Source organism: Bidens hawaiensis, unplaced genomic scaffold (assembly GCF_021521415.1).
Source record: "Bidens hawaiensis isolate Kalapana, Puna unplaced genomic scaffold, B.hawaiensis_p1.1 tig00033980_1, whole genome shotgun sequence".
NCBI classification, from domain to species: domain Eukaryota; kingdom Viridiplantae; phylum Streptophyta; class Magnoliopsida; order Asterales; family Asteraceae; genus Bidens; species Bidens hawaiensis.
In genome coordinates, this window is record NW_027495866.1 from 104,022 (window position 1) to 116,296 (window position 12,275).

The window sequence follows — 12,275 nt, forward strand, 5'->3', positions numbered from 1 at the left end:
TTGACCACCTTGTTGCAGAATTTTGTTCCATTATCACTTCTGATACACTTGACTCTTTTATCGGTTTGATTCTCCACCAAGATGATGAACCTGAGTAGAAACTGAGCTGTCTCATCCTTGTGCCCTAGCAGAAAAGTCCAACTGAAACGCAAAAAATCATCAGTAATAACCAGACAATAGGCTTTTCAACCTATTGCCAAAGGTTGAATTGGACCAAAAAGATCCATATGTAACAGTTGGAGAGTGGAGTTTATGGAATTGACATTCTTGGGTCTGTGAGGAAGTTTGTGCTGTTTTCATTTAGAGCAAGGCAAACATTTATTAACAGAATGAAAGGATTTTACAGGCAAACCCTTAACATGGTCACCTTTAACTAACTTATTCAAGTTCTTAAAGTTGACATGACCTAATCGTCGATGCCATAAAGATGAGTCGTTCTCCGAGGCCTTGGACAACAAACAAGAAGCAGTGCGCATTGAATAATTGCTTCTCATGTCCAGAATATAAGCATCATTGTGCCTCGGAGTACGCATCAAAACCCACTCTTCTGCGACTTTAAAACCACGCTTGAGAATTAGACACTTATTTTCTGTAAAGAGAATTGAGAAATGTTTATCACAGATTTGGGACACACTGAGCAGATTGTGGTTGAGTTTTTCCACAAGATTGATTTCATCAAAGGTCAGGGTATCGTTTGAGACCTTTCCTTGTTTCGTTATTTCTCCTCCTACGTCACCAGCAAAGGAGACATGTCCGTCATCGAATGGTTTCACATCAAACAGCATGGCTCATCTCCTGTCATATGTCAGGTGTAGCCACTGTCCATGTACCAAATACTATTGACAGGCCTTCCAGGATGACCCTACACACATGAACAGCTAGTTAGTAGAGGGGTCCCGAGACCTAGTTGTCTCAGGAAGATTAAACAGAAAATCACCAAGTTTAATTTTATGATTCTTGAAAATATAATCTTTTGGTGAATCAGAATCTGAAGAGCAGTCCCTTGAGGAACATGAATTATGATTTCCTCGGTTTTGAAAAGGTTTTCTGGATTGCCTTCGTTTTGGTTTGGACTTAACAACAAAGTCCTCAGTGTGTTTCTTGTTGAAAACATTTGAAGGGCCCTTTGGCTTTCCAGCTTCCGAACCCTTTGCTAACCTTTTTCTTTCTCTTTGGGTTAGCCAAAATGGTTTCTTTGGCAGAGGAGTGAGTTTGGTGAGTCATTTTCTTAGGTTTGGGATCAACCTTAGGAAATGCTTGACCAAACGCACTGTTTAAATATTTTTGTTGCTTGTGCCAGTTCTTGCAATGTCTTGCAAGATGAGAAGGATTTCCACATACAAAGCAACACTTTCTTTGGTTGCATTTATAGACTTCTTTCTCACTGAAATATGTGTTATAAGGTGATGTAGTTGGGTTAGCATGTCTGTAATCTCTATCTGTCTAATAATTATGATCATTTGAACGTTGAGTAGCAAAATAATTTGAATGGCTAGGTTTCTGTTGAGAGTAATAATAGGCACTATCAAACTGATCATAATGTTGAGAACTGTTGTTGTAATTTGTATTTTGAGAAAGTGAAGTTTTCTTAGGTGGCACGTATTTACAAGATGTGCTTGGTTTTTCATTTTCAAAATTAGATTTCTGTTTTCTCAAATTCTCAATATGATGATCAGTCAATGAGCAACTAGGACTATTTTGTTCATCAACCTTGTCTTCGATTGTTTCATCGTAAACTGTTTCACACTCTGAATCAGATGAATGAACATTCATTTTCATTACAAATCATTTTTACAACTTTCATCACTTGAACTTTCACAAAATACAATATTTGATCAAGAATTTAGACTTCCTAACATCGATTCACACACTTTATTACAAACTGGATTGTTAATTGATTTAGTTAGATCCACACAAGATTCAAAACGTGGTTCTAACTCTCCCTTTTGCTTAAAACCCAAGTTAACCATCCCACAATCACCATTGTTTACATCACCTGCTTCACAAGATACATTGATGTTAGATTTATCGGATGGTAAGACTGGAGCTGGAGTTTGTGAGACAGGAGGAACAAATTTCACAGGTTTTGGTATTCTACCAACCCCATATGACATTTCTTCCTCAGGAGAGGTATTATAGCTAAAGTGGGGCAAACTGGTATAATTGTCATTCAAAGGTGGAGGTACAGCAGTATAGTCGTACCCCAGCCCCGCTTATAGCTTAGTACTTCTCTGGGCTTCAATAAGGTCATCCAACTTCTCGGATGATGTTTCAAATCTTTTGACTATCTTTTCTTGTTTCCTTTTATTAGAAGCATCAAGTTTCAAACTTTCAATTTCATCTTTTAATTCAGAAACTATGTTTTTATAGTATATTACTTCTTGTTCTTTTTGAAAAATTTTAAGTCTAAGATTTGCAACATCATCACGATGAGTTTCAATCTTTTCAACATAAATCTTGTCGGCTTTTACATACTCAGCATTTTACTCTCAAAGTTTTGAATTTTCTTTTAAGACTTCATTTTGATGGTGTCTATAATATGTAACCTTGTTAATACAAGCTTGAGAACATAGATTGTGATTTACCTCATCTACTGGTGATGCATCAGAAACTGTGTTTGAAGATGAAGATGCTTCATTGTTGGAAGTGAAATCCATGCCTGCCATGTTGAGAGGATTATTCAGCTCCTGAAATTGATCATCCCAATCCACAGTTGTTTGGACCTTTGTTTGAGAGACAAGGGCTCTAAAGTTTGAGCTTGAGTTGCCCTTGTGTGGATGACCTCCAATTCTTGGAGCTGAACTGCTTGGCTTATGCACCTCATGCTTCTTTCCAGCTGATTTGCTATTTTCTTCATTAGTCACTTCAGTCACACGAATGTCATTTGCTGGTTTGGGAGGATTGGTGCATTCTCTTGAAAAGTGATCCAACTCACCACAGTTGTAACACCAAAGATTCTCTTTATCAAAACCAATCCTTTTCCTGTCAGAGTCCTTGAAACTATCTTTTCCATACGTCTTCATGGAGTTTGTAGCTCTGTGTACTGCCATGGCCATTTGATACTTGATGTCCATCTTCTTGAGATCTTTATGGTTGATGTCTTTTAGATCTCCTTGTCAAATTGTGGTGGCAACAGATTTCCTTGCATTAACTCTTCATGGCTTGACAGGAATGCATGAACCAGTGATACATTTGAGTCATTCAACATTGGAAGTGCTTCACAGTGGCTGGAACTTTTACTTTGTTGAGTCTTTGAAGAAGAGGAAATCCCATGAGCTTTCAAGGCTTGTTCAACTACACTATCAACTGCCTTTTGAAACAAACTGGAACATATGACACAGACTGATTGCCAGTTAAGATGAATGCTGTCTCCTGTGGAGGCACAACTGAAGAGTACTTTGGAGTGTTCACGAGATACATGTTTTGCTGGGTTTTGCTTATGAAAGCAGTGGGCATAGATGATGCAATACTCATTCCAGCTTGATTTAGAGAACTCATATGGTTGTTCGTCCTCATTTGTTCATCCATCTCAAATGACTTGATAGTGGATATCAAATCAGTATTTGACATTGCATTCAAGTTGGTAGTTCTTTTGATTGTCACAGTATTGGTACTCCAGCTATACGGCAAAGAGTTTATCAACTTGTGGTTGATTTCAGAGTTCATGATGTTGACAGCTCTAATTCTCACTAACAACTTTTCAAATCACTTTATCAAGTCCCCCACACTTTCACCTTGACGGTAGTTAAACATGTTGAATTCTTCTTTCAACAGGGCCTTCTTATTTTCCCTAATCTTAGCATTTCCTTCAACATTTTCAACCAGTGCATCCCACAAACCCTTGGCACTTTTGTGTTCACGTAGAGTCTCAGTAATTTCATTGGAAAGGCAAACAGTTAGAGTATGGTATGCCTTCTTTGTAAGACCCCGAATCCCGAGAATCCAATAGTTGGTAATCATACAAAATACTTAACTCAAAAAAACAGTACATTTCATTAAAATAAACATCTCAGAGTATAATTCAACGGAAAACCATAATTAATAAAACAAGTTCCCGAAACCCGGGAATTATGCCCAAAACCAATTTAAATAAATGTTGAAACGAAAATGTTTATTATTATTGAAACATCCGACTAAGCATACCCTCCACCGTCCAAGTAGCTTCGTGCACGTCCAAGCGGTAATGCATCTATCTCCTAACCTGAAACTCACACTAATATGCACACAAAGTCAGCTTGAGCTGAGTGAGTTCATGTTTTTAATAAATAACATCAATAATAACAATCATAATAGTCATTCCAAAGGTTTTAAACTATAGAAGGGATACATCAGTTAGGCCATCATCTTCACTACATAATCATTCTTATATCTAGATATACACATAAATATATATATATATATATATAAACATCTTTATAAGTGCATCCCTATATATATAAATATATATAAATATATATATAACATCCAAGTAATAACATCAGGGTCGAGCAAACGTACAACCCAAACACGTAACATCTCATCAACGTATGCAAACACAAAGTAGGCATACCTAACATCCGTAGTCGATAACGACTACTAACATTGCCAAATATTGGCCATACAATAATACATACAAACATACTATAACATCCCAAGGCCTACCATATTCAAGCAAGCCTATATAAAATAGGTTAAACGTTTCATCAAGCAATATCGCTTAGGTGTGCATGCTAGTCCAAAACTTATAAATAGTTAAAAAGGGGCATCATGAACTCAGCTGACACGAGACACGGATTCACCACGAGCTAGAGAATCCCTAAGTAATCCCAAGACCCAAACAACTTCAGGTTTACATTCAAGCAATACTAATGACATCAAGATGACTCGTTTATCCTACGAGACGTTTTAACAAGGTTCGGGTCACCTAAAGCCTCGACCTCATCAAACTAAATCACAACAGCCCCCGAGGCCTCAAATTCACCAAAACGGCCTTTAGATACTCCCGGGAATAAAGAATTCCCAAATTACCCCCGGAAGCACTAGGTGATACCAATACGCGTGTTTAAGGGTCGTTTTGGCCATTAACATCCAAATCAGCCACGTGTGGACACAACATGATAAAATCACAGCCAACAAGTCCACACGACGCTACACGAGTCAAATGGGTCGGTAACTCGCAAGTACAACGCACCAACCATTCAATAAACACAATTGCGCGTTGTACCGACCCGTTTGAGTAACCGACAACCAATTCAGCCCCATAACTTATAAAAATAATTTTTCAACAGCCCGTACATCAAACCAAGTGTCCCTGAGCTGAATTGGTTGTTAATCACTTCAACCCTCGCGTTAAACGCGTCAAACTACAATTCTAGTCAACCGAACACAATCTTTCAAACGATAACTAGTTGACCAATCTAACGAACACCAATGAACATGGTTTTTAAGTATGATATACTAGACATACCTAGGAGGATATTTGTGCAAAAACCTCACTCAAAACAGTCCCGAAAATGCTCAATTGGATAGCCACCCGGTAAGCCTACAACACGCAATTTAACGATTAATACGCGTGATATAAGGGTCAATTAAGGTGTAAAAGACTTGGGGAATCGTAGTACTAACCTTTAATTGATGTTTTACGCTCACAACTTGGCTGGAAAATGGAAAATCACAGGGGGGGCCTGTTTGCTACGCCGATCGGACAAGGTGAAAGGGGGGGTTAGGGTTTTTTTTTGGTTTATGTTATAATATAAAAAGTTTCACCCTAGCCCCTCCAATTTGAAGTATTTGGCATTTTAGAAGAAAGGTTAAATGCTTTTACGTACCGGGATGACGAGAAGGCTTCCGAGAAATGTCGGTTAAGTCCCGAGAGATATACATACTTTACAAACTTTAAATCTTTAAACCTAACATTACGGGCGTTACAAGTCCACCCCCCTTACAATGGGATTCGTCCCCGAATCCCGATACGACAGGAACAACTACGGATAGAGTTTCATCATCTCGTCTTCGTACTCCCAAGTAGCCTCGGAACCTCTACGGTGCCTCCACTGCACCTTCACCTACCTAACCACTTTATTCCTCAAACGCCTTTCCTGACGGTCAATTATAGCAACCGATTCTTCGACGTAGTTCAATTTACTATCAAGCTCAATGTTATCAAGGGGCACATGGGCCTCCTCATATGCTAAGCCTTTCCTCAAATGGGACACGTGAAAAGTAGGATGAATCCCCGCGAGCTCCTCGGGCAATTCCAACCTATACGCTACCTCACCAACACGGGACAATATGCGGAACGGACCAATAAACCTCGGACTAAGCTTCCCCTATTACGAAAACGAATAATACCCTTCCAAGGAGAAACTTTTAACATAACCCGATACCCAGCCTCAAACACAATAGGCCTTTGCCTTGTATCCGCATAAGACTTTTGACGATCCTGAGCGGCCTTCATAAAAGCCTTAATCTTATCGAGATTCTCAGTCGTAGCCTCAACCACCTCCAAATTACCCAACTGTTTCTGACCAATGGAACCCCAACAGATCGGAGTCCTACACCTCCTACCATACAACATCTAAAACGGTGGCATCCCAATCGTGGCGTGATAACTGTTATTATAAGAGAACTCGACTAACGGTAAGTGACGATCCCAACTACCACCAAAATCGATAACACAAGCTCGCAACATATCCTCGAGAGTCTGGATGGTCCTCTCGGATTGACCATCCTTCTGTGGGTGATAAACGGTACTGATGAGAAGTTTGGTACCCATCTCCTCATTGAACTTCTTCCAAAACCTGGAGGTAAAACGCGTATCCCTATCCGAAACAATAGACACCGGCACCCCGTGCCTAGAAACCATCTCACGAATAAACACGTCAGCCAACTGCTCGGAATTAAAAGTTTCTCGGATCGGCAAGAAATGAACGCTCTTGGTTAGTCTATCAACGATTACCCAAATGGTGTCATAACTACCCCTAGGAGTACGAGGCAGTTTAGTCACAAAATCCATCATAAGATGCTTCCACTTCCACTCAGGTATTTCCAAGGGCTGAAGTTTCCCGAACGGCTTTTGATGCTCGGCCTTAACTTGCAGACACGTCAAACACTTACTCAAGTACTGAGCCACCTCAAACTTCATCGCAGGCCACCAATAATTCTTTTCAGGTCGTGGTACATCTTGGTCGTGCCCGGGTGAATGGAATAGCGCGACTTGTGTGCCTCATCCAAAATTTTACCTCTGAATCCCCATACCTCGATACCCATAAACGCCCATCCTTATACTTCACCCCATCATCGATGTCTTCCAACAATTTTTCTTAACCCCAAATACGCTCTGACATAATCCATGCCACCTGCAAAGCTTCGTTCTGAACGTTGGCTATCTGTTTCAAAAAAATATCGGGTTTAAGAATAAGCTGATAAGATTTTACACGAATGGGTTTCGGTCTCTCCTTCCGGCTCAACGCGTCGGCTACCACGTTAGCCTTACCGGGATGGTACATAATCTCCAGATCATAATACTTAATCAACTCTAACTATCGACGCTGTCGCATATTCAGTTCCTTTTGTTTGAAGAAATACCTTAAGCTCTTATGATCGGTATAGATAACGCAAGGAACGTCGTACAAATAATGCCTCCACAACTTAAGTGCAAACACAACCGCCGCCAGCTCCAAATCGTGAGTAGGATAATTCGCCTCATGAGGCTTCAACTACCGTGAGGCATAAGCGATGACTCGACCTCGCTGCATCAGAACACACCCATTCCCCTGGTAAGAGGCATCAGAATAAACCACTAAATCATCGGTGCCATCAGGTAAAGCTAGAATCGGGGCATGCATCAACCTGTTCTTCAACTCGAGGAAAGCCTCCTCCTGCTCAGAACCCCAAACAAACTTAACACTCTTCTAGGTCAACCTGGTCAATGACGAAACGATTTTTGAAAAATCGGGAATGAAGCGGCGATAATACCCCGCTAAGCCCAGAAAACTACGAATTTTGGACGGAGTCTTAGGAGATTCCCATTCGTTTACGGCTTCCACCTTTGCAGGGTCAACCAAAATACCACTCGGGTTAATAACATGACCCAAGAACTGAACCTCGCGTAACCAAACGGAACACTTAGAAATTTCGCATACAACTTGTTCTTTCGCAGAGCTTCCAAAACTTCCATGAGATGACCGGCGTGATCGGATTCGCTTTTGGAATACACAAGAATGTCGTCGATGAACACAATAACTGAACGATCGAGCATCGGCCTACACACCCGGTTCATAAGATCCATGAACGCAGCCGATGCGTTGGTCAAACCGAAAGACATCACGAGAAATTCATAATGCTCATAACGAGTGCGGAAGGCAGTCTTAGGAATATCCTCCTCCCGAATTTTCAACTGATGATACCCGGGCCTAAGGTCGATCTTCGATAACCAGCTAGCTCCTTGGAGCTGATCAAATAAGTCGTCGATCCTTGGGAAAGGGTACCGATTCTTAACAGTGAGTTTATTCAATTCACGGTAGTCGATGCACATCCGCATGCTACCGTCCTTCTACTTAACGAACAGGACCGGGGCACCCCAAGGTGAGATGCTTGGTCGAATGAAGCCCTTGTCGAGCAAGTCTTCCAACTGAGCCATAAGTTCTTTCATTTCATTCGGTGCTAGACGGTAAGGGGCTCGAGCAACGGGTTTTGTTCCCGGCACAAGGTCTATCTGGAACTCGACCTCGCGGTCCGGCAACACATCTGATAAATCATCTGGAAATACATCCGGGATCCCGAACAATAGGAACATCACCGACGTTAGCCACCTCGGTTTTCATATTTATAGCATACGCCAGATACGCCCCGCAACCCCGCTGCATCAACCTTCCCGCCTTAAGCATAGATATGAAATGTGGCGTCGCACCATTCCGGTCACCGAAGAACGTAATTTGGATCCCATCCGAGGCCCTCAGACGAACAAGTTTCTGACCATAAATGATCTGAGCATCAACACTCGCGAGCCAATCCATCCCGAGCACCACATCGAAACAACCAAGCAGCATCAAATACAACCGCACCAGAAATCTATACCCAGACAACTCGATGGAACAACCCTGAATAGCCCTAGACACGGAAACGGATTTTCCTACGGCGACCTCAACCTCGAACACATCGACTACGCGCTCTGGTGATTTATTCAACGAGGAACAGAAAGCAGTAGACACAAAACTTCTACTGGCGCCCGAATCAAATAAGACTGACGCCTGTAATTCATCAAGTAAAAAGGTACCTGGGATAATATTATACTACTGCTTAGCTACATGATCATCACATACGATTCCAAAGGAATAAGAAATTATAATGGTGGAATAAAAGCTAAATAAGGAAAAGTACTTGAAACAACATTCGCATCATCCTTCGCCTCCCTCTTGGAGATGTTGAAGGCCCTCGCCCTGGCCTTCGGCTTCTCTTCCATCTTCCCCCTCGAGAAAGTCCCCTGACCGGACCCCCCCCCCCCCCCGCCTTACTGGTAGGACAGTTTGATGCCAAGTGACCGGAACCCTTACAACGGAAACAAGTCAACGTCGGACACTCGAAATAGGGGTGTCCAACCTTATCACAACGAAAGCAGGAGCCAGACCCACTCTTACATTCCCCCTTGTGCGGTTTCCCGCACTTCTTGCAATTACCCAACGCTGCATCCCTTTTAAAATCCGAATTCTCAGTCTTTACCCTCTTCTCAGCTGAATTAAAGTTGTTTCCCCCTAGTCGTTTACCGTACGAATTTGAGTTCCAAGTCTTTCTAGTCTCGGTCAGCGGCGACTTCTCCCTCTGATCATACAATGTACCTGCTAGGGTAACCACCGGGTGAAAAGAGTTCATGTCGGTGGTCACCACACCCCTACGAATATCCACCGAAAGGCCCTTCACATACTTCTTAATCCTCTTTGCCTCAGGAGTAACCAGATCGGGATTGCGAGCCATCTTATTAAACTTTGTGGTATATTCCCAATGCGTCATACTGCCCGCCTCCAAGATCAAGAATTCATGTTCAAATCTTATCCAGTTCATGCGGAGGACAAAACTGATCAAGAACCAACTTCATCAACTTATCCCACGTCATCCTCCTAATCGAACGATCACCCATAGCCTGCGCTAGATTATCCCACCAACACAATGCCTTGGAACGAAATGAGGCAGTAGCATAAGTCACCATGTCCTCCCCCTTGTACTTACTAACTCTCAGAACGGCCTCCATCTCCCTCACCCACTGATGTGCTGCCAACGCATCTTTAGTACCATCGAAAGAAGGAGGATCACATTTCTAAAAGTCACCGTACGAACAACCCCTGGTAGACACACTAATAGTCCGCACATCATCTTCATCCCCACTCGGCACATACACCTCCTCTTCCTTTTCGACCTGCACCTCCTTACTCTTCCTTCCCTTATCCGAACTCTTACCAACCAATGACTCCTCCATGGCCCTAACGGCCTCAGCAACGATCTCGGGAATGGTGCTATGAAGCACCTGGTAAACCTCATTCGCGATTGTCGCCCGCATAGCAGGATCTAAGGCGGGGTTATCCCCCTCCTCATGAATCGGGGGCTTCCTGCTGGGAAGTAGGAATCTCATTCTCGGTTTCGGCACGTGGCTTACGACCACGACCACGTACACTAGGACGGCCTCTCTTAGCTACTCAAGTATTAACCATGACTTATCCCTACAAAGACAAAATTTTAACACGATCAAGTACAAGTGGCATTTAGAACATGTAAGGTAAGGGTAAACTGCTAATGATGTTGATCAAGTGTAATTAGTCATTTACTTTACCCGCCCGTCCTAATCACCCCCTGCCCCTAACCACATTAGCCTTCTATCTAACACTTAAACAGTTAATCACATACTAGAAACTTTTAAATTCAAAGGAATGACTAAATAATTTAAAGTTACCTCTTGGCATGCAGCTACTCGCGGTGAGCATACTAGTCTCTTTTCTTACAGTTCGAGTCCAAGCATTCTGGGATGCTCAGATCCCTCGAACCATGGCTCTGATACCAACTTGTAAGACCCCTAATCCCGGGAATCCTACAGTTGGTAATCATACAAAATACTTAACTCAAGAAAACAGTTCATTTCATTAAAATAAACATCTCAGAGTATAATTCAGCGGAAAACCATAATTAATAAAACAAGTTCCCGAAACCCGGGAATTATGCCCAAAACCAATTTAAACGTATTTAAATAAATGTTGAAACGAAAATGTTTATTATTATTGAAACATCCGACTAAGCATACCCTCCACCGTCCAAGTAGCTTCGTGCACGTCCAAGCGGTAATGCATCTATCTCCTAACCTGAAACTCACACTAATATGCACACAAAGTCAGCTTGAGCTGAGTGAGTTCATGTTTTTAATAAATAACATCAATAATAACAATCATAATAGTCATTCCAAAGGTTTTAAACTATAGAAGGGATACATCAGTTAGGCCATCATCTTCACTACATAATCATTCTTATATCTAGATATACACATAAATATATATATATATAAACATCTTTATAAGTGCATCCCTATATATATAAATATATATATATATGTATATATATATATAACATCCAAGTAATAACATCAGGGTCGAGCAAACGTACAACCCAAACACGTAACATCTCATCAACGTATGCAAACACAAAGTAGGCATACCTAACATCCGTAGTCGATAACGACTACTAACATCGCCAAATATTGGCCATACAATAATACATACAAACATACTATAACATCCCAAGGCCTACCATATACAAGCAAGCCTATATAAAATAGGTTAAACGTTTCATCAAGCAAAATCGCTTAGGTGTGCATGCTAGCCCAAAACTTATAAAGAGTTAAAAAGGGGCATCATGAACTCAGCTGACACGAGACACGGATTCACCACGAGCTAGAGAATCCCTAAGTAATCCCAAGACTCAAACACCTACCGGTTTACATTCAATAAATACTAATGACATCAACATGACTCGTTTATCCTACGAGACGTTCTAACGGGGTTCGAGTCACCTAAAGCCTCGACCTCATCAAACTAAATCACAACAGCCCCCGAGGCCTCACATTCACCAAAACGGCCCTTAGATACTCCCAGGAATAAAGAATTCCCAAATTACCCCCAGAAGCACTAGGTGATACCAATACGCGCGTTTAAGAGTCGTTTAGGCCATTAACATCCAACTCAGCCACGTGTGGACCCAACATGATAAAATCACAGCCAACAAGTCCACACGACGCTACAAGAGTCAAATGGGTCGGT